The sequence below is a fragment of the Odocoileus virginianus genome, chromosome 1, assembly GCF_023699985.2.
Source record: "Odocoileus virginianus isolate 20LAN1187 ecotype Illinois chromosome 1, Ovbor_1.2, whole genome shotgun sequence".
Lineage (NCBI taxonomy): Eukaryota > Metazoa > Chordata > Mammalia > Artiodactyla > Cervidae > Odocoileus > Odocoileus virginianus.
In genome coordinates, this window is record NC_069674.1 from 80934079 (window position 1) to 80957184 (window position 23106).

The window sequence follows — 23106 nt, forward strand, 5'->3', positions numbered from 1 at the left end:
TGATTTAGAAGCCTATGAGGACAGAACCAATTAGGGAGCTGAGATGTATATGGGGGCTCATCTGTGGGACTTCTCTAAGCTATATCCAGATGCTAGTGGCCTCATTTCGTGATTTTTTTTAACACCTCACAAGTTGTGTTGATGTGTTTGACTTTGAGCTGTGTTCCCTATTCAACTGTAACATTATAGGATATAATAAGCAAAACTGATCACAAGGAAATAAACAGGGACCTCCTTTATGCAAAAGGGTATAAAGATAGTCAAGTTTCCACCATCATGGGCAAATGCAGATTCTGGGGAAATTATTTACGTTTTACACAATTCCATACTTCTATTCTCCCTCTCTTTTTATTTCTGTACACAAAGCACTTTGAAATTTGTCAAGGGCCGTGCTTTTCTACATCTTATAAACTGGGTGAATATAGACCTTATCCTTCAACATAGAGCCTTCTGAGAGTGAAAAGGAATGCTGAGAACAACAGAACAGAGTGCATAAACTGGGGCTGTCCTGGGCTAATTCAGATAAAACATCCCTCTCATCATAGGTAACCCAATCTCCTCACAAACAGAAACCGACTCTCAGTCTCTATCTACTGCCAATTTATGTTAGAGAAGGAAACTTAAAAGTTTAAATGATTCGGTGCCTTGAAAAGATTCCAGAGTGGGGCAGTGAGAAAAACTTGAATTTTCATCACAAATAGGTTCAGCGCTGAAATTATTTGATTCTGTTTTGCATGCGTCAATTCATCCATGACTCAATATCACAGGAATGTCAGATAAAGTTTCACAAGTACCTAGAAGGGACTTATACTAAGTCACTTCCGTTGTGTCTGACTCTGTGACGCTATGGGCTACAGCCCAACAGGCTCCATGGCGTTCTCCAGGCAACAATACTGGAGTGGGTTGCCACGCCCTCCTCCAGGGGGTCTTCCTGATCCAGGCAGGGATCGAACCCGTGTCTCCCACGTCTCCTGCATTGGCAGGAGGGTTCTTTACCACAGCACCACCTGGGATTTAAGCCCCTTCTATTAATACCTGGGTGGATACACTGCTTTATGAATAAGGCAACATTTGAAGTGAGCATTGGAAAAGAAGCAGGATTTGGGGACTGGGCACCCCAACAAAGAGAGAAGCTTTCAATAATAACCTGTGCAAATCAACGGAAGTATAGCGCTTCCTCTTCACATAGTTAACATTGCTTTTCCACAAACATTTCTTAAAGCTCACTAAGTGTCAAGCGCTCACTCTGACACGCTGATGGATGAAACAGACATCAGCTTCTCCCTGGAAGAATACACAGCCTGGCAAGCAGTAGTACTGAGCATCTGTATTTCAGAGGCCATTTCTGAATTAGAGCCAAGTTGGGAATCATCAGTGTATTGAAACTGACAGGAAACAGATAAGATGGCTTACAAGGAAAATGTATAGGAAAAAGGAAAAGGCACAGAACCAAACCCTGATATGCTCTGATATTTAGAAATAGGATGAAGAAATTCTCAAAGGCGCAACAACGACAAAACTAGCTGGCATGGTAACAACAAAACAAAAAGAAAAAATATCCCATTCCTCTCTCCAATTGGGGGATTTAGGTACAGCTCAGAAGAAATGAAGCTTGTCACGGCGTAGAGCAGATGTAGCTTTAAGCTTCCTCATTATCTAATAATTAACAAAATAATTTTAAAATTATGAACACCTTTCTCCAAGGAACGCTACATCCCCTGTGTGTCCCTTCTAGTGTATCTCCCTGGCACTATAATTAAATTATAAAATTATACATTATTGAAAATTAAGCAAAAACGCCATTACCATCTATGCTATATTTGATTTTAGATTTCCTTTGGGGAAATGTGCAGTTCTACCTTTTCACTGTCAGTGAGGTGAATCAAACCAGGGCTACAATCCCAATCTTATTTATGAATATAAAATTAACTCGAAATATAGCTCAGTCAGTCTCCCCAACTCCCTCCTGTATGGTATACTGTGTCACACTGTCCATCATTTTTTAATGAATCTTATTCAATGAGCTGTTCAGGGGCCTGCTTCTGATTGCCTTTTATGTTCATTTTTAACATTAGAAAATTTAAAGTATAACTTAGGCTGGAGGTGAGTGTGAAGAACGACAAATACTTCCCATATTTCCTGTGCCCAGTCTCACTTTAGCTCCCATCTTGTTAGGCTTTGGAGTTCATTTATCCACTCAGTAAATATTTAATAAGCATCCAGTATGTGTTAGGCCCTTTCAGTACAGTTCAGTCGCTCAGTCGTGTCTGACTCTTTGCGACCCCATGAATCACAGCACGCCAGGCCTCCCTGTCCATCACCAACTCCCGGAGTTTACTCAAACTTATGCCCATCAAGTCGATGATGCCATCCAGCCACCTCATCCTCTGTCGTCCCCTTCTCCTCCTGCCCCCAATCCCTCCCAGCATCAGGGTCTTTTCCAGTGAGTCAGCTCTTCACATGAGGTGGCCAAAGTATTGGAGTTTCAGCTTCAGCGTCAGTCCTTCCAATGAACACCCAGGACTTATCTCCTTCGGGATGGACTGGTTGGATCTCCTTGCTGTCCAAGGGACTCTCAAGAGTCTTCTCCAACACCACAGTTCAAAAGCATCAATTTTTTGGCACTCAGCTTTCTTCACAGTCCAACTCTCACATCCATACATGACCACTGGAAAAACCATAGCCTTGACCAAGTCGAACCTTTGTTGGCAAAGAAATGTCTCTGCTTTTAAATATGCTATCTAGGTTGGTCATAACTTTCCTTCCAAGGGTAAGCGTCTTTTAATTTCATGGCTGCAGTCACCATCTACAGTGATTTTGGAGCCCAAAAAAATAAAGTCTGACACTGTTTCCACTGTCTCTCCATCTATTTCCCATGAGGTGATGGGACCAGATGCCATGATCTTAGTTTTCTGAATGTTGAGCTTTAAGCCAACTTTTTCACTCTCCTCTTTCACTTTCATCAAGAGCCTTTTTAGTTCCTCTTCACTTTCTGCCATAAGGGTGGTGTCATCTGTATATCTGAGGTTATCGATATTTCTCCCGGCAATCTTGATTCCAGCTTGTACTTTCTCCAGCCCAGTGTTTCTCATGATGTACTCTGCATATAAATAAGCAGGTGACAATATACAGCCTTGACATTCTCCTTTTCCTATTTGGAACCAGTCTGTGGTTCCATGTCCAGTTCTAACTGTTGCTTCCTGACCTGCATACAGGTTTCTCAAGAGGCATGTCAGATGGTCTGGTATTCCCATCTCTTTCAGAATTTTCCACAGTTTATTGTGATCCAGACAGTTGAAGGCTTTGGCGTAGTCAGTAAAGCAGAAGTAGATGTTTTTCTGGAACTCTCTTGATTTTTCGATGATCCAGTGGATGTTGGCAATTTGATCTCTGGTTCTTCTGCCTTTTCTAAAACCAGCTGGAACATCTGGAAGTTCATGACTCACATATTGTTGAAGCCTGGCTTGGAGAATTTTGAGCATTACTTTACTAGCGAGTGAGATGAGTGCAAATGTGTGGTAGTTTGAGTATTCTTTGGCATTGCCTTTCTTTGGGATTGAAATGAAAACGGACATTTTCCAGTCCTGTGGCCACTGCTGAGTTTTCCAAATTTGCTGGCATATTGAGTGCAGCACTTTCACAGCATCATCTTTCAGGATTTGAAATAGCTCAACTGGAATTCCATCATCTCCATTGTCAACAAAAGAGTCCAAAATGCAGTACTTGGATGCAATCTCAAAAACGACAGAATGATCTCTGTTCGTTTCCAAGGCAAACCATTCAATATCACAGAATCCAAGCCTATGCCCCAACCAGTAATGCTGAAGAAGCTGAAGTTGAAGGGTTCTATGAAGACCTACAAGACCTTTTAGAACTAACACCCAAAAAAGATGTCCTTTTCATTATAGGGGACTGGAATGCAAAAGTAGGAAGTCAAGAAACACCTGGAGTAACAGGCAAATTTGGCCTTGGAGTAAGGAATGAAGCAGGGCAAAGGCTAATAGAGTTTTGCCAAGAGAACGCACTGGTCATAGCAAACACCCTCTTCCAACAACACAAGAGAAGACTCTACACATGGACATCACCAGATGGTCAACACCGAAATCAGATTGATTATATTCTTTGTAGCCAAAGATGGAAAAGCTCTATACAGTCTGCAAAAACAAGACTGGGAGCTGACTGTGGCTCAGATCATGAACTCCTTGTTGCCAAATTCAGACTTAAATTGAAGAAAGTAGGGATAACCACTAGACCACTCAGGTATGACCTAAATCAAATTCCTTATGACTATACAGTGGAAGTGAGAAATAGATTTAAGGGACTAGATCTGATAGACAGAGAGCCTGATGAACTATGGACAGAAGTTTGTGACATTGTACAGAAGACAGGGATCAAGACAATCCCCATGGAAAAGAAATGCAAAAAGGCAAAATGGTTGTCTGAGGAGGCCTTACAAATAGCTGTGAAAAGAAGAGAAGCAAAAAGCAAAGGAGAAAAGGAAAGATATTCCCATTTGAAAGCAGAGTTCCAAAGAATAGCCAGGAGAGATAAGAAAGCCTTCCTTAGTGATCAATGCAAAGAAGTAGAGGAAAACAACAGAATGGGAAAGACTAGAGATCTCTTCAAGAAACTTAGAGATACCAAGGGAACATTTCATGCAAAAATGGGCTCAATAAAGGACAGAAATGGTATGGACCTAACAGAAGCAGAAGATATTAAGAAGAGGTGGCAAGAATACACAGAAGAACTGTACAAAAAAGATCTTCATGACCCAGATAATCACAATGGTGTGATCACTCACCTAGAGCCAGACATCCTGGAAAGTGAAGTCAAGTGGGCCTTAGAAAGCATCACTATGAACAAAGCTAGTGGAGATGATGGAATTCCAGTTAGGCCCTGTACCTGCACATTAAGGCTAGAAAGGTATCCTAATCTACCTTCAAGGAAGTTAGAATCTATTGGAGAATACACATGAGTAAAGAGGTGACTACAGTATAGTGTAATAAGTCTACCCCACTTTGGACACAATTGATCTTTTACTTTTTATTCATTCTTTTTTAGGATTCTCTGGCTTCTATTACTTTTCACAACACAATTCTTCTACTGCATCTATTTCCATACCCTCTTTATCTTTCCTCCTTCTTCTGCAGCCCTTCTCTTTCAGTCTCCTTGGAAGGCTTCCTCTTCTCACCCTGTGTCCAAACTCTCAATGGTGGGACACCTAAAGACTCCATCCTCCTATTCCTCTCCATAGCATTACCTTCCTCCTCTAGTCCCTAACATTGGACATCATCCCTGTAGTAATGACTGACAAGTGAATTTTCTCCATCCCTGCTCTCTCTGCTGGCATAGAGAATTGTATATTTAATGGCTTCTTTTACATCTCATCTTGCATAGGCAAAAAAATCTCGTTTATCATATCCAACTCAAAGATCTTTATTTTTCACCTCTCCTTCCTGCACCAAAACATACATACATACACACACCCCCAATCTTTTATGAATTTTAGTCAATAGTACCATCATCTGCTTATTTAAATAAAACCTTATAATCAATCAAAGATTAACTCTGTTTTCTCATTCCTAATGTTCAGTTCATGAGTGCTGCTTCAAAAGATACTTCCTAAATCTGACCACTTCTTACTGGCTGCACTCCTCTTCCAAGTCATCCATCTTCATCTCTTGATCCCTGAAACAGGAGCTAGAAGACTTTCCTTGTCTCCCTTCTGATGCTCTTAGAGTTCATTCTCCACATAGTAACCAGAGTGAGCTTTTCAAAATGTAAATCTAGTCAGAATATCCTCTGAACACTTTTCATTGATGATAGAATAAAATCTAAATACATTACCAAAGCCCATAAGCCCCTCTGGGATCCAGTCCCCTGCTTGCCACTCCAAAATCATATCTTGCACCGCACTTTCTTCTTATTCTCTATACATGAACCACACTGGCTTTCTTCTTGTCCACTGAGCAATTTAAGCCTGTTCCAACTTGAGAAACTGTATTTCCTGCTCCTTCAATCTAGTATATTCTTCCTCCAGAGCCTCAAGTGTCTCACTCCTTCCTCTCTTTAAGTTCAGCTCAGATATTACTTCCCTGAAGAATCCTCCCAACCATCATTACCTGTCATTCTCTATACCATTACCTTGCTTGACATTTTGTCACAGCATTTACTGATCACAATTTGAAGTTACAGTGTATTTTTATTTGTTTGTTTGTCATCCACTAGGGTCATCTGCATGGAGGCAAGGATTGTAGTCATGTTGGTCACAGGTTTAGCCTTTAGCATCTGCTACATGTTTGATAAATACATGAATCAACTGAGGCTAGAGTCAAATACTATGAGAATACAAAGGAGTCTTGCATATCCTAATTCGGTGGGGGGAGGGAGTCAGCAAAAATAACACATGTCTTCAGACATAAATAAAGGTTAATAAGAAGGAGTCAGGTGAAGGAAATTGCTTGTGCAAAGAAACAGGCAAGAACATGGAAGTTTCAGGGAATAAGAAGTGAGTCAGTGCTCACAGAGCACAGAGCTTTCAAAGGATTTTCTGGGGCAGAAGTGGTGGGGACACACACCGGGAAGAAGGATGTGCGGGAAGAGTTAAGCATTTGATAGAGAAGTAAAATGATCACATTGCCAAAGACATAGAGTCTCCTGTTGAGGAATCTGAAGTATTTTTCATGAAGGCATAAGCCCATTGGAAGGTTTTAATCGAGAGGGAATATAACAAATATGGTTTTAGGAAGGTTGTTACTGCCACAGCATGATTGGGCTGACTGGGGGGCAGGGGGGAGCGGGGGAAGACGGTGGGTTCAACTAAAATCTGGAAATTCACTTACTAGGCTGAAAAGTCTCCTTCTCTGGATGTCTGTATCAGTTCAGTTCAGTCACTCAGTCATGTCCAACTCTTTGCGACACCATGGACTGCTACACGCCAGGCTTCCCTGTCCATCACCAACTCCCGGAACCTCCTCAAACTCATGTTCATCCCGTTGGTGATGCCACCCAACCATCTCATCCTCTGTCGTCCCCTTCTCCTCCTGCCTTCAATCTTTGCCAGCATCAGGGTCTTTTCCAATGAGTCGATTCTTCGCATCAAGTGGCCAAAGTATTGGAGTTTCAACTTCAGCCTAAGTCCTTCCAATGAATATTCAGGACTGATTTCCTTTAGGACTGACTGGTTGGATTTCCTTGCAGTCCAAGGGACTCTCAGGAGTCTTCTCAAACACAACAGTTCAAATTCAAAAGCAGTTCTTTGGCGCTTAGCTTTCTTTATAGTTCACCTCTCACATCCATACATGACCACTGGAAAAACCAGAGCTTTGACTATACAGACCTTTGTTGGTAAAGTAATGTCTCTGCTTTTTAATATGCTGTCTGCTGCTGCTGCTGCTAAGTCGCTTCAGTCGTGTCCGACTCTGTGCGACCCCATAGACGGCAGCCCATCAGGCTCCCCCGTCCCTGGGATTCTCCAGGTTGCCATTTCCTTCTAAAGTCAAAAAATTAATGTGTATAAATCAGGAAAGGTGGAAAGAATTCAGAGCCTTCTACAGTTTCTCAACCTCCCCCTTTAATTAATAAGATGCAATTTTTTAATTGCTCACAATGAAAACTCACAAATATGGTCTCAAAAGTTATTAATCAATGAGATACTCAAAGCAACAATATTAAATCTATCCAGAAGACACTTATACCACCAAAGCAACTATCTGGTATGCAGCCTTGAGCCTGAAAGGGGATTTAGATATTTTGAAGTAGACCATGCACTACACACACACACACACACACACACACACACACGGCATGTCTCCATAGATGTTGTCTCATATTGCAGACAAGGCTATTCCTTCTTATCTAGATCACTCCTTACCCTGGTGACAGCCAAAAAATTAATTCCTTCTAAAATTACCCACTTACAGAAATTTTCAAATCACACTGTGAAGGTGTTGGCTTGTTTTGCCTAAAAGATCAGCCCTGATTGTCATTCCTAATCACTCATCTAACAATTATTGAAATGCTTACTATGTGCCTCTTACTGTGCTAAATATTAAGGATAAATAAGACATGGTTTCTGCCTTCAAGACAACTAAATCAGTATGTGAAAATCACTAAGGTAGATGAACTCACTGAATATTTATGGAAGCACCATGAACAAACAAATAAATCAGGCTTGGGAGACAAGACTCATACTAAGAAAGGACAAACCACAGTTCAGAACACAAGTGCTGTTGTCATACAGACCAGGGCCTGGTTCTGAGATGTTCACATACTAGTCTCACGACTCAGCCTCTTTCACATTCGCTTCTCTCACATGAAAATGTTCAATAAGGACCCACTTGATTTGGTTAAATTAAATGAGATGATGTATGGAAAACACAAGAGTAGCACTACTCAAGTAGATGCAAATGTAGCAGCATTCATAAATATAGCTTATAATTCCTCTCTTTGATGATTATAAGAAGGAATTGTTGAGAAGGTACTAAAGGGTATTTATTATCTAGTAAGAGAGGTACATATAATGCCAAATGCCTCAATGGTCGCAGAAACCTTCAGCCTCACTCACTTCCCAGCAGCACCTAAAATTCCAGAAACTAAATACAGTTGGCAACTCACTCCAGTATCCTTGCCTGGGAAATCCCATGGACAGAGGGCCCTGGCAGGCTACAGTCCATGCAGTAACAATAGTCAGATACGATTTAGTGACTAAATCACCTCCATCTAATACAACAATTAATAAAAGAAGAAGGTCTGATCTAGCAATGCTACATGATGTGGATCAGCTTCCAGGACATGCACATGTATACTTTGGACCAAAAGCTTCTCTTCTGGGCACCAAATATCTTACCTTGTTGACCAAACCTCTGATGGAAACTGGGCAAAGAAGCTGTAGGGTATCGCTCAGCCATCACAGTCACCTCCAAAACATCTATCTACAAGTTCATTGTTGTAAGACATATCTACCTGTAAGATATATCCCTGCCAACTCCTCCACCAGCTTCAACTACTTCACTAGAAAGAAGACTTCACTTTCTATGGCAATTATCACAGTCAGAGACACTTGATGCCATTTGCTGAATTCATTGGATGAAAATAAAAAAGAAAGCAATGGCTGTCATTGTTTGTATGTCTTTATGCATGTGTGACAAGCAGTAAACCTAAGGGAAAAATAGCTTTTCATCTTTCCCCTTTATTCCGGCAACAACATTTTTGCAAATTTCTTCTCTCTCAAATCATACATTATTAAGAGAGGCCTTGAAAAAAGAAAGGATTTTACATTCATTCCAATTGCTACCTTAATAATGTTATTGCTTATTGCTTTTGCTTCACATGAGTTACCATATAGTACATTTAAGGACAATCATACACCCTAAAGCCAACCACAGAAATGCTCCAAGGACAATTTGGAACCTGTTTGAAGAAAAGTATTGAAAACTGACCACTGTAGCAGCACCAATCAGAGATGTAGGGGCCGAGGTGAAGTTAACTCCAGGCTGCCCAGCAGGCCCGGGGGCACAGACACATCACAATGGCTATGATCAGCAACCAAAAAATGAACTCTCCTCCAAACTGCAATTTCTGCAGTGCAATTACTCAAAGGCATTTGATCCAAGATGTACCACGTTCTGTCTCCTGAATGCCAAAATCACACATCATCGCTGCCTCCTTCCAAAGCTGTCTGTCATTAGTTCTGAGTGGAAAGCACTCGCCACAATGAAAATAGTCAAAAACAAAATAGATTTAAAAACAACACAAACAACAAAACAAAACACACACACACACAAATCCCTTCCCACTCCACGCTCCACAGACGGTGCTTTGAAGTCAAAATAAAATAGGATCTGCCAAGTTCTAGGAGAATGACAAAGACTCCCCACTGTCTTTGACTATATTCTTCCCACCCTTCCAAAATTATCTGTTCCCAAATGATCATATTCAATCCCATTAAGATTGCAGACTTTTACAAAATGAACCTATGATCCAACTCTTGCAGTGATTTTAAATTTATACTCGTCTCTATAACCAATAATCATGCCCTTGGGGGCAAGTTTTGATGTGGTGAATGTTTCTGGCTCGTAACACATGGAAAACGTATTAGTGTTGTGGGAAAAAAAAACCTGGATGCTCAAAATTCAAACATCCAATGCCAGTGCCTAGACACAGCTCTGAGTGTGGCTTGTCCTGCTGGGAGTAGACCAGACTTGCATTTAGGGCGTGGCAGGTGTGGTAAAGAACCTGCCTACCTATGCAGGTAGACGCAAGAGACCCAGGTTTAGTCCCTGGGTCAGGAAGATCCCCTGGAGAAGGAAATGGCAACCCACTCTAGTATTCTTGCCTGGAGAATCCCGTGGACAGAGGAGCCTGGAGGGCTGTAACCCATAGGGTCGCATGATCCATAGGGTCACACAGTCAGGCACACACGGCAGCAACTTAGCATACAAAAGGTGCTCTCAGATTTCCATCAGGGTCTCAGCCCTGGTGCTTGCATAGACAGGCGAGGAAGAATTACTTTATCTCAAAGTCATTTTTCTAAAATAGATAACAGAAATTAATTAAAACCTTAAATTGGGCCTTCCCAAATTAACTCATTAGGTAGTATGTATTAAGTACCTTACACAAGCAGATAATCTACTTAACTTGCAAACATTTCTTAGTATTCAGATGAAAGCTTTGAAGTATTAACCCTAAATATATCAGGTTTCTTCAGTGTTATGACCATACTTATAGCATCATAATAATATACAGTGGCCTTCCCTGGTGGCTCAGTTGGTAAAAAAAAAAAATCTTCCTGCAGTGCAGGAGGCCAGGTTCAATCCCTGGTTTGAGAAGATTCTCTGGAGAAGGAAATGGCAACCCATTCCAGTATTCTTGCCTGGGAAATCCTATGGACAGAGGAGCCTGGCAGGCTATAGTCCATGGGGTGGCAGGAGTTGGATACAACTTAGTGACTAAACCACCGCCAATAATAAACTATAATAATATATACTATACCATATACATTTATAATAATTTTATCAACTTATCATCTGAGGCTTGGGGAGGTCCCTTGCTTTCTGCCTCGTATTATTCATTCTTTCTTTCTTCTTCTAGTTCCTTTATCCATTCTTCCAGCACAAAATTGGTAAATGCTAGCTACTAAGGTTATAACAATTAATAAGACAAAATCCTTACTATCAGACATGTTATAGGTTCTCCAAAAGAAAAGGACAGGGATAGGAAAGCAGAACCAGAACAAACTTTCCAAAGCAAAATTGCTTCCACCCTTCCAGGCTCTTCCCCCTTCAGCATCCCCCACGCCCATCTTCTGGCAAGAAATTCCTAGAAGTGCAGAGAGACAAAGTCATAGGTTTTTCTTCCTCAGTTCCATAGCCAAAATTATACCCTGAAGAAAAGGTCCAACATTTCTTCACTACCTCTAGCTTTGTGTGTGTGTGTGTGTGTGTGTGTGTGTGTGTGTGTGTTGACATCCAAATCTAACAGAGGTACTCAGGCAAGGTTTAGAGTGTGGTGGGATGCAGTTAATTCATAAGCACTTTGCAAAATTGGAAACAAAGACAATATTACAGATAATATACTCCATGGTAACAAGCTGAATGAAGAGGAAAGTTTCCTTAGCTATAAATAAATATATTATGCTCTAAACACTTAGGTGGTTTTAGTCTAATTTAGGTCAGTGAAGTCTGGAATCTAAAGAACTGTGGTTCGTAGATTAGCTATGGTTCCTGTAATGATTATGGGAACAGACCTAAGCCATTTAATGAGGACTCAGAGAACCAGCTGGCTGACAACATAGTGGCTGTACAATGGTAGACACTGATTCACTCTCTCATTCATTCATTTGTTAATTTAACAACCATTTTTCAACTACCTACCAGAGGACAGATGCTTTAATAATCAGAGAGTGATAGAACCTTTCAGTACACTATACACTATACTAAGCACTGTCAATGTAATGGTCCCAGGAATTCTCTGGGTCACTGAAACACGAGTAAGTAACCAGTAAGTGATGAAACCCAGATTCTGATGTCGGCAGGCAGGGAGGCCCCAGTGAAAATCAATGCATGGCATAGTTCCAGGTCTCATGGGGCTCTCAGTCTAGACTGGGGTCCCAGAGCAAATAAACAATTTATTAACGATGAATCACTCTCTGCTACAGGTATACACACGGGCTCTGGAACCCCAGAAGAGAGTTCATTTATGGTCAGGCATCATTGGTTACTTGCATTCTCCACCAAAACACTTACTCCAGTTACCTCCTCTCTCCTCATTTTGAAAAGAAAATCAAATTTTGAAATCTTAAATTTTCTTACTAAATAGTAGGATTATTTTTCCATCTCCCTTGGTATTTGTTGAGGTAGTTACACCTGGCTTAAAACAACTGTTTTTCAAGAACCTATTCTGTATTAGGCATTATTTGAGGGGTGGAAGTTCAAATCCCTCACCAAGTATGTATTTGAACTGCAACTCCCATCAGCCATGGCAGTTTTTCAATAAAGGCCCAGGGTTATCCAGTCTTTCTGTTATTCAAGAGATGAAAATAACTCTAAACTTTTCTCTCAGTATTTTAATAGGGCTAATTCAAGTGTTTTAAAAATACTCTGGTGGCTCAGATAATGAAGAATCTGTCCTCAATGCAGGAGACCTGGGTTCGATCCCTGGGTCGGGAAGATCCCCCGGAGAATGGAATGGCACCCCACTCCAGTACTCTTCCCTGGAGAATCCCATGGACGGAGGAGTCTGGAGGGCTACAGTCCATGGGGTCGCAAAGAGTCGGACATGACTGAGCAACTAGCACTTTTACAAATGCAATAAAGGACAAATAAAACTATTTCTCAGGCTGATCTTAGCCTATGGATCCCAGGTTACAATCTCTGAAACAAAGTTTGGCTTCTGCCACTGAGGAGCTCAAAACAAGGATAGTAATGGAAAAGAGAGACAAAAACGATTTATACTAAGAGAAAGACGACAAATGCCGAAGAAAAGGAATGTTATATGTAGGTTCAGAGAGAAATTACACTTTTAACTGAGATTCAGCAAAGGGCAGCAATTCAATGTGAGCAATTTCACAGGCATTTACAAGAAAGAGAGGGCATGTGGAGCACAGGGCAGGGGGTGAGTTAAGCTGCAGGTGGAAAAGTGCAGGCTGCATCATGGCAAAGTGCAAGAGGATTATTGGAGTTTCTTGTGCATTGTGAAGGGAGAAAGTGAAACATAGAAACAGTGAGACGGACTGGATTTTGCAGGACTGTGGAATTTAGCATGATACTTTATTCTGGAGGGTGTAGTCCCCAAGAATCACCAATACACAAGATGTTAGGCATCCTTCAATGAAGTAAATGAAATAAAGTTTGGAAGTCCAAATCTTGGGGAAAGGCTGTATACCACATCAATCTCTGGATGATTCTCAAAACAGATTCACAAATTAGATGCTCTAAGAACTAAACCCTGTACAGTTAGGAACAAACTTTAAAGCAATTACCTAGCTTCCACATACTGTAGGTGCCTTCAGAATATTAAGGTTGTATAGATAGATGGATAGATAGGAGTATGCTATATATTGTTGTTGTTTAGTCACTAAGTCGTGTCCAACTCTTTTGCGACGCCATGGACCATAGCCTGCCAGGCTGCTTTGTCCATGAGACTTCCTAGGCAAGAATACTGCAGTGGGTAGCCATTCCCTTCTCCGGGGGATCTTCCTGACCCAAGGGTTTAACCCACATCTCCTATAATGGCAGGCAGATTCTTTACCACTGAACCACCAGGCTATAATAGGAGTGTGAACCAGTAAAATAAAGGGGGGTGGGGAGAAGAGAGAGACCGGATACAGAAAGTTGCCTAGGAGGATATTACAAAAATCCATTGTAATAATAACAGTTTTGGATTGCTAGCACTCCCTGTGAACCAGATATCACATGAGATGCTGTTCATACATACGTATTGTAATGAGGACCAGAGTTAGGGTAAGAGCAGTCCTAACTTTCTTCAATTTCAAGAAAAAGTTGGATCAGCCAGTATCCACTCCTCCCCTCCCATCCTCTCAGCTTTTTCTATAATTTTTCCCTGTCCTTTTACTTCTAATACAAGTGCATGTACCCTATAACTACAATTTTAAAGAAAACAAACATTAGACATTTGAATGCTGCCATTAAACCATTTTTCCAACAACTGAGACTCATTCCTCTCTTTTCACTGTTCCCTGAAGTAGGTTGTTAACAGTGCCAAATCCCTATTCACCTTTTTCTCCTCCTCGGTTTTAGTACATAAGTATCAATAAGCCAAGAGGAAACAAATTTCAATGTTTGTTAAAAACATATGAGCAAGGGCTTGATCTCCTTCCCACCGTCCTCGCCCTACGATACTGCTGTGATATAACAGGTAGGATATAAGGCAAAGGCCAGAAGCGGGAAAAAAAGCTTTGGTTTCCTCCCTCTAAACAGCTGAATCTTTAGAGCAGATTCTAAGCCTACAAATCCAAACGTCTGTTTACATGAGGAGTGAATATCAGGACTTTATTCCCCCCATCTTCCAGGCAGGAGGAACAGAGAGCCTAGAGGAGGATCAGAGCCACTAGACAAATGTCAGCATGTCTGCATACTCTGCAGACTAGAGGTGCAAACGTGGGCATGAAGATCCCCAGGTCAGCCCTGAGAGGTGGGTGCCTCCATCAGTTGGCCATAGGAGGTGGAAGAGTACCTGCCTGTCTTTCTTAATCAATGTGATTCTGACAGTTAGGGGAAAACGATCCACGAATGTAAGACTCTGCCAATCACATCCACAGATTCTCTTCTGTGGAGGAGAAAGATAAGATGGAAGGAGCAGAAATCCCTCTTTCTTAGGGCTGAGGCCAAAACACGAAAGGATATTATTTTAGGAAAGCTGGAAAAACCATCTTTGCCCAAAATTCTTTCTCTAAAAGATACCACATTCCATCATCAATAATGTTTCCTGATGACGTTTCACACTGTCCTCTAAGTATGATCTCTTTCAATATGAACAGCCCTGAAAGGAGTAACCTAAACAGAATCTAGTACTTTGATGGGAATTACTTTTGCCTAGGGCTATGTGGGAAGCTGGGGTATCGGGAACAAGAAAGCATGCTGAGAAAAAAAGAAGATAAAAAGGAAGTAGATGAGTCCCAAGAACAATTTGTGCCACCTTCATTATTACACACCTGCTCAGATGCTATCAGCAAATACTATCACGTTCTCACTGATTTCAAGGACGACTTTGGGTAAAGTACTAGATGTTAACAATGCCCTAGCCTCTGGTTTTGCAGTAAAAGTATCATCTGGGAAATGAGGGAATTTATGCAAGAAAATGATATATATATATGACTTTATAGTAGATAAAATTAACTTGGTGATAGAATCCTAACATCTTTTAAGTATAATGATTATATATTATATAAGTATATATAATGTTATATACATTATAGATACTATGTCAGTATATATTGTCTAATTATATAATTGACATGTATGTGTGTGCTCAGTCATGTCCAGCTCTTTGCAACCCCGTGGACTGTAGCCCACCAGGCTCCTCTGTCCATGGAATTTTCCAGACAAGAATACTGGAGTGGGTTGCCATTTCCTTCTCTGGGAGATCTTCCTGATTCAGGGATTGAACCCACATCTCTTGTACCTCCTGCATTGGCAGGCAGTCTTTACCTCTGCGCCACCTGGGAAGCCCTATATAATTGATAATTACGTACTAATATATAATTATATAAGGGATATGTTAGAGTTCTATCAGTAAGTTAATTTAACACAATTGGAGGAAGAGCGGAAGACTCATCTGATTTAAAATGATTCCTGAGGTTGATTAATTTCTAGGAATATTTTCTAAGAAGGAACAAAATAACTAGATTTATGATACCCTTTGCACTCTTATTTTTAGAATAATTCAAAATAGATTTTATGCACAAATTGGGGTGAAAATGTAAAGCAATTACTTTCAGTTTTGTCACCTTAATTATTTCCAGCAGAACAGAAACCCTTTTGGGAAGATGCAGGTTTGGAATTTTTAACAGTGTGTGAAAGTGCTTGATGCCCTGACAAGGTCACTTAACATACAGGAGTTCACTGATGCAGTCCCTCTCAGTAAAGACCTGCTATGCTACGGTGATTTAGGAAAAACATGACAATGTAACAATAGACCCACATACTGGGAGGAGAAGCAATTTATTTCCCCTGTATTCTCTTTGCACCATACCACACAGAGTGTCAAATGCATGTCCAGGCATGCATAAGGCAAGAGACTAGAAATTAATTTACTTCCTTCATAGAAACCACAGTTACTGCATGCTAAGCTGCCCCTGCCTATCTGTGGATGTTCATCCATGAATGCTTAATAAAATTTCTGCTGTTTGGCTTTTTATATGAAATGGTATACTGTTTGCTTAAAAAGGGAAACTCATTTTATCCAGTATTCTTGCAATCCTGATTATGCTCTTCAGAATATTAGCTCTGCTACTATTTTTTAAATACGTTTTCTTTTTTTAACAGTTTTTACTGCTGACTTACTATCACCTCTCTGAAAGGGATTTTCTCAGTTTTCAACTTCACATTTCACTCTTGTGAAGCATTTAGAATTGGAGCCCAGCAGGCCAAGTGACTGAAGGGCAGGACAATGGGAAACAGATGCCTTTTTTTTTTTTTTTAAACAAAGTCATGGACATGTGCTTGTATCCAACTTGGTTTGGGGAAGCAATTTTTTTCATCTATGCGATTAAATTATTTAATTTATGTGAGGTAGTCACCTTTAAAAGCATGAGGACAGATTAAATTTATCCTCAGAATTCACAATTTCTTTTCATAAAATTGAACACCTCTGGTGAGTGTTGCAAAGTCACAGTGTTCTTGGGCGCTTAGATTTGTGCCGGAGATGTCACATTAAAAAGGAAGAAGATTCCCACGGAGACCCCACTGCCTGTCCCCCCGACAGCTCTTCTTGCTGTGATCTGCTCTAAAAGGGTCCCTGACACCCACCCCTGTGACACACGAGAGACTGCCGCTCTCCTCCGAGGTGATTGACGGCCAGGAGACACCCAGCCAGGCTGGCCGTTTTTTCCAAAATGGATAAAAGGAAAATCACAGAGATCTGTATGAAATGGGGTCTGTGGCAGAGGTGAGAGGATGTGGAGAGGGGGCTGGGGGCAGTAAAGCTGTTGGCGAATGTGAAAAGGAAAGGACTTTGAAGGAGAACACGGAAAGGACTTTGTAAGCTGGAAATGACTGGAGGAAGGAAAAAGACTAGATAATTATGACACCCATATTACAACACCAATAAAGAATTTCTCTGGAATGGATGTTTTCCATTTTTAAAGAGATCTGAGGTTATTAAACTGTTTCTAAAACTCCAAACAGGTATTCCCTTAGACCAGGATTTCTCAATCTTGGCACTGATGAAATTTAGGGCTGGGAAACTATTTGTTGTGAGTTTGTGATCCGTGCTTGTGGACTGGTTAGTAGCAGCCCAGGCCTCTCTCCACTAGATGGAAGTAGCCCCCAGCCTGAGTCATGACAACCAAAATATCTCCAGACATTGTCAAATATTTTCTGGGAGGGAATATCACTCCTGGCTGAGAACCACTGGTTGTTATCCATGGCTGTACAATAACACAGTAAACTATCAAAATACAAGTGCAGGCCCATTTCCTGAGACTGATGGTTTATCGGTCTCTGGTATGACTCAGTCACTGGCATGTGTTTGAAGTTCTTAGAATGATGCTATTCGACCTAATAAGTCTAATCATCAGTTTAGGAAACAATCAGTGAATGCATACTGCATGCCCAGCATTGCCTTGGATGAAGGGAGAGCACAGATGACTGAGAGGCTTAGGACCTAGTGAAGAGACGGACATACCGTGGAAACTTTTCCAAGATGTACTCGATGTTCTTAATGTTAAATGTACAGGACACTGTACCAACACAGAGGAGGAACTGGTAGCCTGATGGCACCACATCTGAGATGTGACTACATTTCCATCAGAACGGCTCAAATTCAAAAGCAGCAACATTCAGTAAGTAAAGCAACCGGAACTCACATACATAGTAGTTTTACTACTGTCAAGATGTACACAGGTACCCTTGTACACACGTACATGCATCAGAAGTGCACACAGGTGTTGGAAAGGTCGTAGCATCATGCAGGAGATGCTCTCAGAGCCTCCCCAATGCCCCTTGGCACTCATGTTCTCATACATGTCAAGGGCTTCCTAATAGAAGCATCTGTGACCCTCTGCCAGGGAGCTTTCTCTAGCCACAGATCCAGGCTCTGCCTGTACCTGGAGCAGCTGAAGGGGCCTGGGGCAGCCATTAACCAATGACAAACAAGAGCTGTCCCATCCCAGCTAGGCAGTAGCTTTGGTATTCTGTCCCAACACCCATTCTGTAAAGACCCCAGGGAGAATGAGACCCATGGCGCTCATACACACACTCTGTATTGGATTCATTCCTGTGTATGTCTTATTTCTCCATTTCCCTATCAACTCTCAAATCAACTATTTGAACCCAAATCTAGTCTTAAGGTTTACTGCCAGGATAACCCAGCTAAAGATGAAGCATGATTCATATAAGCTGAAGACTTTAAAAAGAAAAGGGAAAAGGCATGACCATCAACAGCAGCATGGCTAAATAAATTGTGGCACATCCATATAATAAAATATGATGCATTGATAAAAGTAAACCAACTATAGCTTCTTAATGTTTCTTGAATGAATCTCACCAAACTTCATTTTGAGCAAAAGATATTAGAAATAACATAACCCATACTTGATTACTATATTCATATCACACATAATATCAGGCAACCATTGTTCATGGTACTTAAAGATGATGATGGTACCTTTGGGAAGAAGCAAGGATAAACAGGGATAGGAACAAGAGTACTGGCAATGTTCCATTTCCTAATATCCATAATGTTGCATAGGAGTATTCACTTTGTGATAATCCTTATTTTTACCCCTTTTTCGTATATGTATTTCAATTAAAAGTTCTTAAAACTTTCATCATAGGGCATGTGAGACAAGCAATAGATTATGTAATGGAGATCAGGGCTTGGGGAAGAGAGGGTAGAAAAAGATGTGGTAGTTACATTAGCTCAGGTTAAAAATGGCCCCTAACCAAGATTCAGGGGCCACCGTGAACCTTCCAGCTAAAACCAAAAAAAAAAAAAAAAGCGAAAGCAGACCCTGAGCCTGCCCGCTGAATTGGGGCTGAAGGAGATTGAAATCTCACTAATTTCCACTCACTGCTATTTTCTCTGTGCCTTGCCTCCACACTCTTCATTCTTAGTCTAGGAAAACACTGTTCCTTTCTGAGCCTCCTCCAGTGCTGAAAATTTCAGCCATAATATGTGATTCTAGATAGGGAAACAGGAAAATGTGTAATGAGACATCAGAAGTGTTAGCTGTGCTAACTTCTCAGGAGAACTGGAGATGTCTTTACACCAAGTCTTAACACTAAAAAAAAAAAAGCAATGTTCTTTCAATAGCTTTTCTAGAACACTCACTTTCCCTTGCACCTGAGGTACTTAGCCAGTATTTTTCCCTGTATGAGACAGCACTTCAGACATCTAGATGGTGCTGTGCCTCAGCAACCACTCTCAGGTGATAAATAACTGCGGAAATGCATCAGCAATTGTGTTCCTAATCAGTAGGTAGATTAATTACACATAGCCAAGAGTTCATTTTTATTCTTTCCTGTCTTCCTGCCGCATGATGTTTGTAAAGGATTCTGTTGGCTCCAGCCAGAGGATTTTGATTTCTTCACCTCTTGACCCCTAATGAGGTATTTCAAGGGAAAAGTCATTTTCTATCTTCTCACCTAGGTCTTTATTCCAATCCATCAAAATAGTTCATGGAAATTTCAGTGATGGCTTGGTTATAAAATTGAAGCCATGTTGCTGCTGGTAGCTCTTGCAATCTTTATTAGCATTTACGGATGTGAACCCAGGCAGTGGCAGTTATATTCCCATTATTAACAGCCTGTTAAGAGCCACATTACTGTCTTACCTTATTGGACTTCTGTCTGAGAGAAAAAAATAAAGAACTGATTTAATTTCCTCCTGCCATTGACCTGTGGTATTTGTAAGGTATTGACCTGCCTCATCTCTGTGAAACGGACCCTAGGAGGGCTGGTCACCTTGGTATGAAACTTTCCAAATAAATCCATTTGAAACTGGGATCAGAACTAACTGGATAAGAAGCTAAACTGAGAAGTTAGTCTCCTGAGTTGAGGCCAGATCAGGTTTCCTCTGCAACATGAAGACCTGATTTTGACGCACTAGTGCAGTGAAGTAAATTTTGGAGAAAGGTTCTTAGTCTTTGTGGGGAAAAAAAACAAAAACCCCTCTATCTTTCCAATTCTTTCCCAACCCCTTTAGTTTTTTTCATGCTGTTACCCCAACAACAGAGGTGATTTATCTTTCCATTTTGAATGATGCTTGGTTCCCTTGGGGAGATTCAACTCGAGAAATAGGAAACTCATTCTAAAGAACAGTACAGCTTATCTCCAGAGAACCATACTTCCGGGTCACTGGACTTGAACTATTTCCCAGGTGAGTCATTTGACTTAGAAGCAACTGTGAGCGCATCAGGAAGGTGACAGGATCGATACTTTCACGCTGCTCTGTCATTTAAAGTCATTTCAGCAACACCTGAGAAAGAGCTAGGTTTTCCTACCTGCCTCCTCACTACCCAGGTCAGTCGTGTTTGGATCGGCATTCAGGTAGAGGAAGATTCTCCCTTGTGGAATATTTGGCAGATATGGTTTACCTTTTTCTTCTAGGTTCCCCTTTCATTCTTTTTCCTTCTAGTATAGACATAGCAAGGGCTTCCCAAGGGGTACAGTGCTAAAGAATCCACCTACCAATGCAGGAGGCTCAAGAGACCCGGGTTCAATCTCAGGGTTGGGAAGACCCTCTGGAGCAGGAAATGGCAACCCACAACAGTATTCTTGCCCGGAGAATCCCGTGGACAGAGGAGTCTGGAGGGCTACAGCCCATGGGGTTCTCCGGGCAAGATTCTCTCAGATCTCAGAGTCGGACATGACTGAGGGACTAATACACACACAGACACATTAGCTCTTTATTCCAAACTACAGATCAGAACACTTCTGCTGACAATGGGTTTGTTGCATATTTAATGAGACAGATTTAATAAGAGGAAAATTTATATTAAAAAATGTCACCAAATGACTATCTGTTTACCACTCACTTAAGCACTTGTGATAATATTTGCAGCAGTATCATTTTCCTTATTTATTTACTTTGCAAGCTGTTCTGCCTGACCTGGCCCAAATATTCATTATACTTTTTAACTTTATTATTTATTTTTATCAAAACTATACATGTACATAATTTTTATGTGACTTTGACAAAGCTCATAAGAAAGGGCAATAGTCTCTTGTCACTCTTTCCCAGGTCAGTTTGTCCAATAATTTACTTTGACTCTCTTGATACTGTCCTCCTTCTATTTTCTCTTTCTCTCTTTCTAAAGCATCTCTTGATTGAATGCTGAAATTCCACACAGTCTTCTCAAATCTTTGTTTTATTTTCTACTTTCCTTCTGAGCATTTTGTTCAAACTTTGAGAATTCTCTTAAATCTAACTTTCAATCCTTATACTGAATTTCTATTTTCTGCTCTCAATTCCAAAAGTTCATTCTTGCTCTCTGAATGTTCTTTTTTAAGATAGACTGTAGCTCTCTCCTAGATGCAGCATCTTTTCCTATCTCTCTGAACTCATTATTGTTATAAAGTTTTCATCTTTTGCTCCCTGCATTGTCTCTATCGATGCCAAGTTTCCTTTTCTGGTTGTTTGTCTTTCTCTTCCAGGTTGGAAGTTTACTCAAATATCTTGTGTTCCTTGATGGTTAATGTATATTTTCCTTTTTTATTATTGTATTTTGAATAGGCATTATAATCATATGCTTCAAAATGCAAAAAATATAAACATAAAAGAATTCAGTAAAAATTTCCCACCCATCTTTGCCATGCATCTGCCCACTTCCCATCTCTTGCCATTGGTAACCACTACCCTTGGGCATCCTCCCAGAGGTCGTTTATGAACAAAAGAGCTGTAGAAGCGACATTTCCCAGTCATTCTTGAAGTTGGGTGTGACACTGTAACTAATTGCTAGTCAATAAATGTGAACAGAAACAGGTGCCACTTCCAGGTTTATACTTTTAGGAAGCAGGTTCAACTACTTCATACTCTTTTTCTCCTTCCACTGGGTGGATGCTGATGAGAAGGAGGCCGTAGGAATTGGTACAGCTTCAAGATGGAAGGGACCTGAGTTCCTGAATCACTGCATGGAGGATAGATACCCATGGACCAAGACCTTAGCCTGCTGCACAAGGGAGACATAAACTTCCATTGTGTTTGAACCCTTAAATAACCTGGGTCTATTTATCCACACAGGCAAGCCTTCCCTAACAAATAAAATTTGTCTACACATCACAGAGACATCAGCCACATCCTCTACGTTTAAGGAAAGAGTAAAAGTCAGCAGTGTGAAATAGTAGGCACAGAGTCAGCCAGAGAAGGTGGCATAAAAACGGCAGCAGATGTTGGCAAGAGGCATGATGAGCAGCAGCTGGAAGAGAGGAACCAGACACACCCCGACAGCTGCTGCTCTTAGGTACCAGCTATAAGAGACAGTGCAGGGTACCAATCCTGTACAGTTAGGAACAAGCGTTAAAGCAATTACATAGCATCTGCATACTGTAGGTGCCTTCAGAATATTCAGGTTGTGTGTAGATAGACAGATAGATAGGAGTATGTTATACATGGGGCTTTCCCAGTGGCTCACTGGTAAAGAATCTGCTTGCAATGCAGGAGCCACAGGAGATGTGGGTTCGATCCTTGGGTCAGGAAGATCCCTTGGAGGAGGGCATGGCAATCCACTCCAGTATTCTTGCCTGGAGAATCCCATGGACAGAGGAGCCTGGTGGGCTATAGGCCATAAGGTCACAAAAGAGTCAGACATGACTGAAGTGACTTAGCATGCATGCTGTATATAGATGCTTGCAAATACATAGTCACAATGACTATCCTCCCAAATATGAAGATACTACAGTTGAAGGATTATAGATGAGTGTTTTT

General features: G+C 41.0%; 1 protein-coding gene across 2 annotated transcripts in view; it reads left to right on the forward strand.

The window, feature by feature from the left end:
- The window catches only part of GRM3 (glutamate metabotropic receptor 3), a 227732-nt gene that overhangs the window by 178457 nt on the left and 26169 nt on the right, over nucleotides 1–23106 (forward strand). The window lies entirely within an intron of this gene.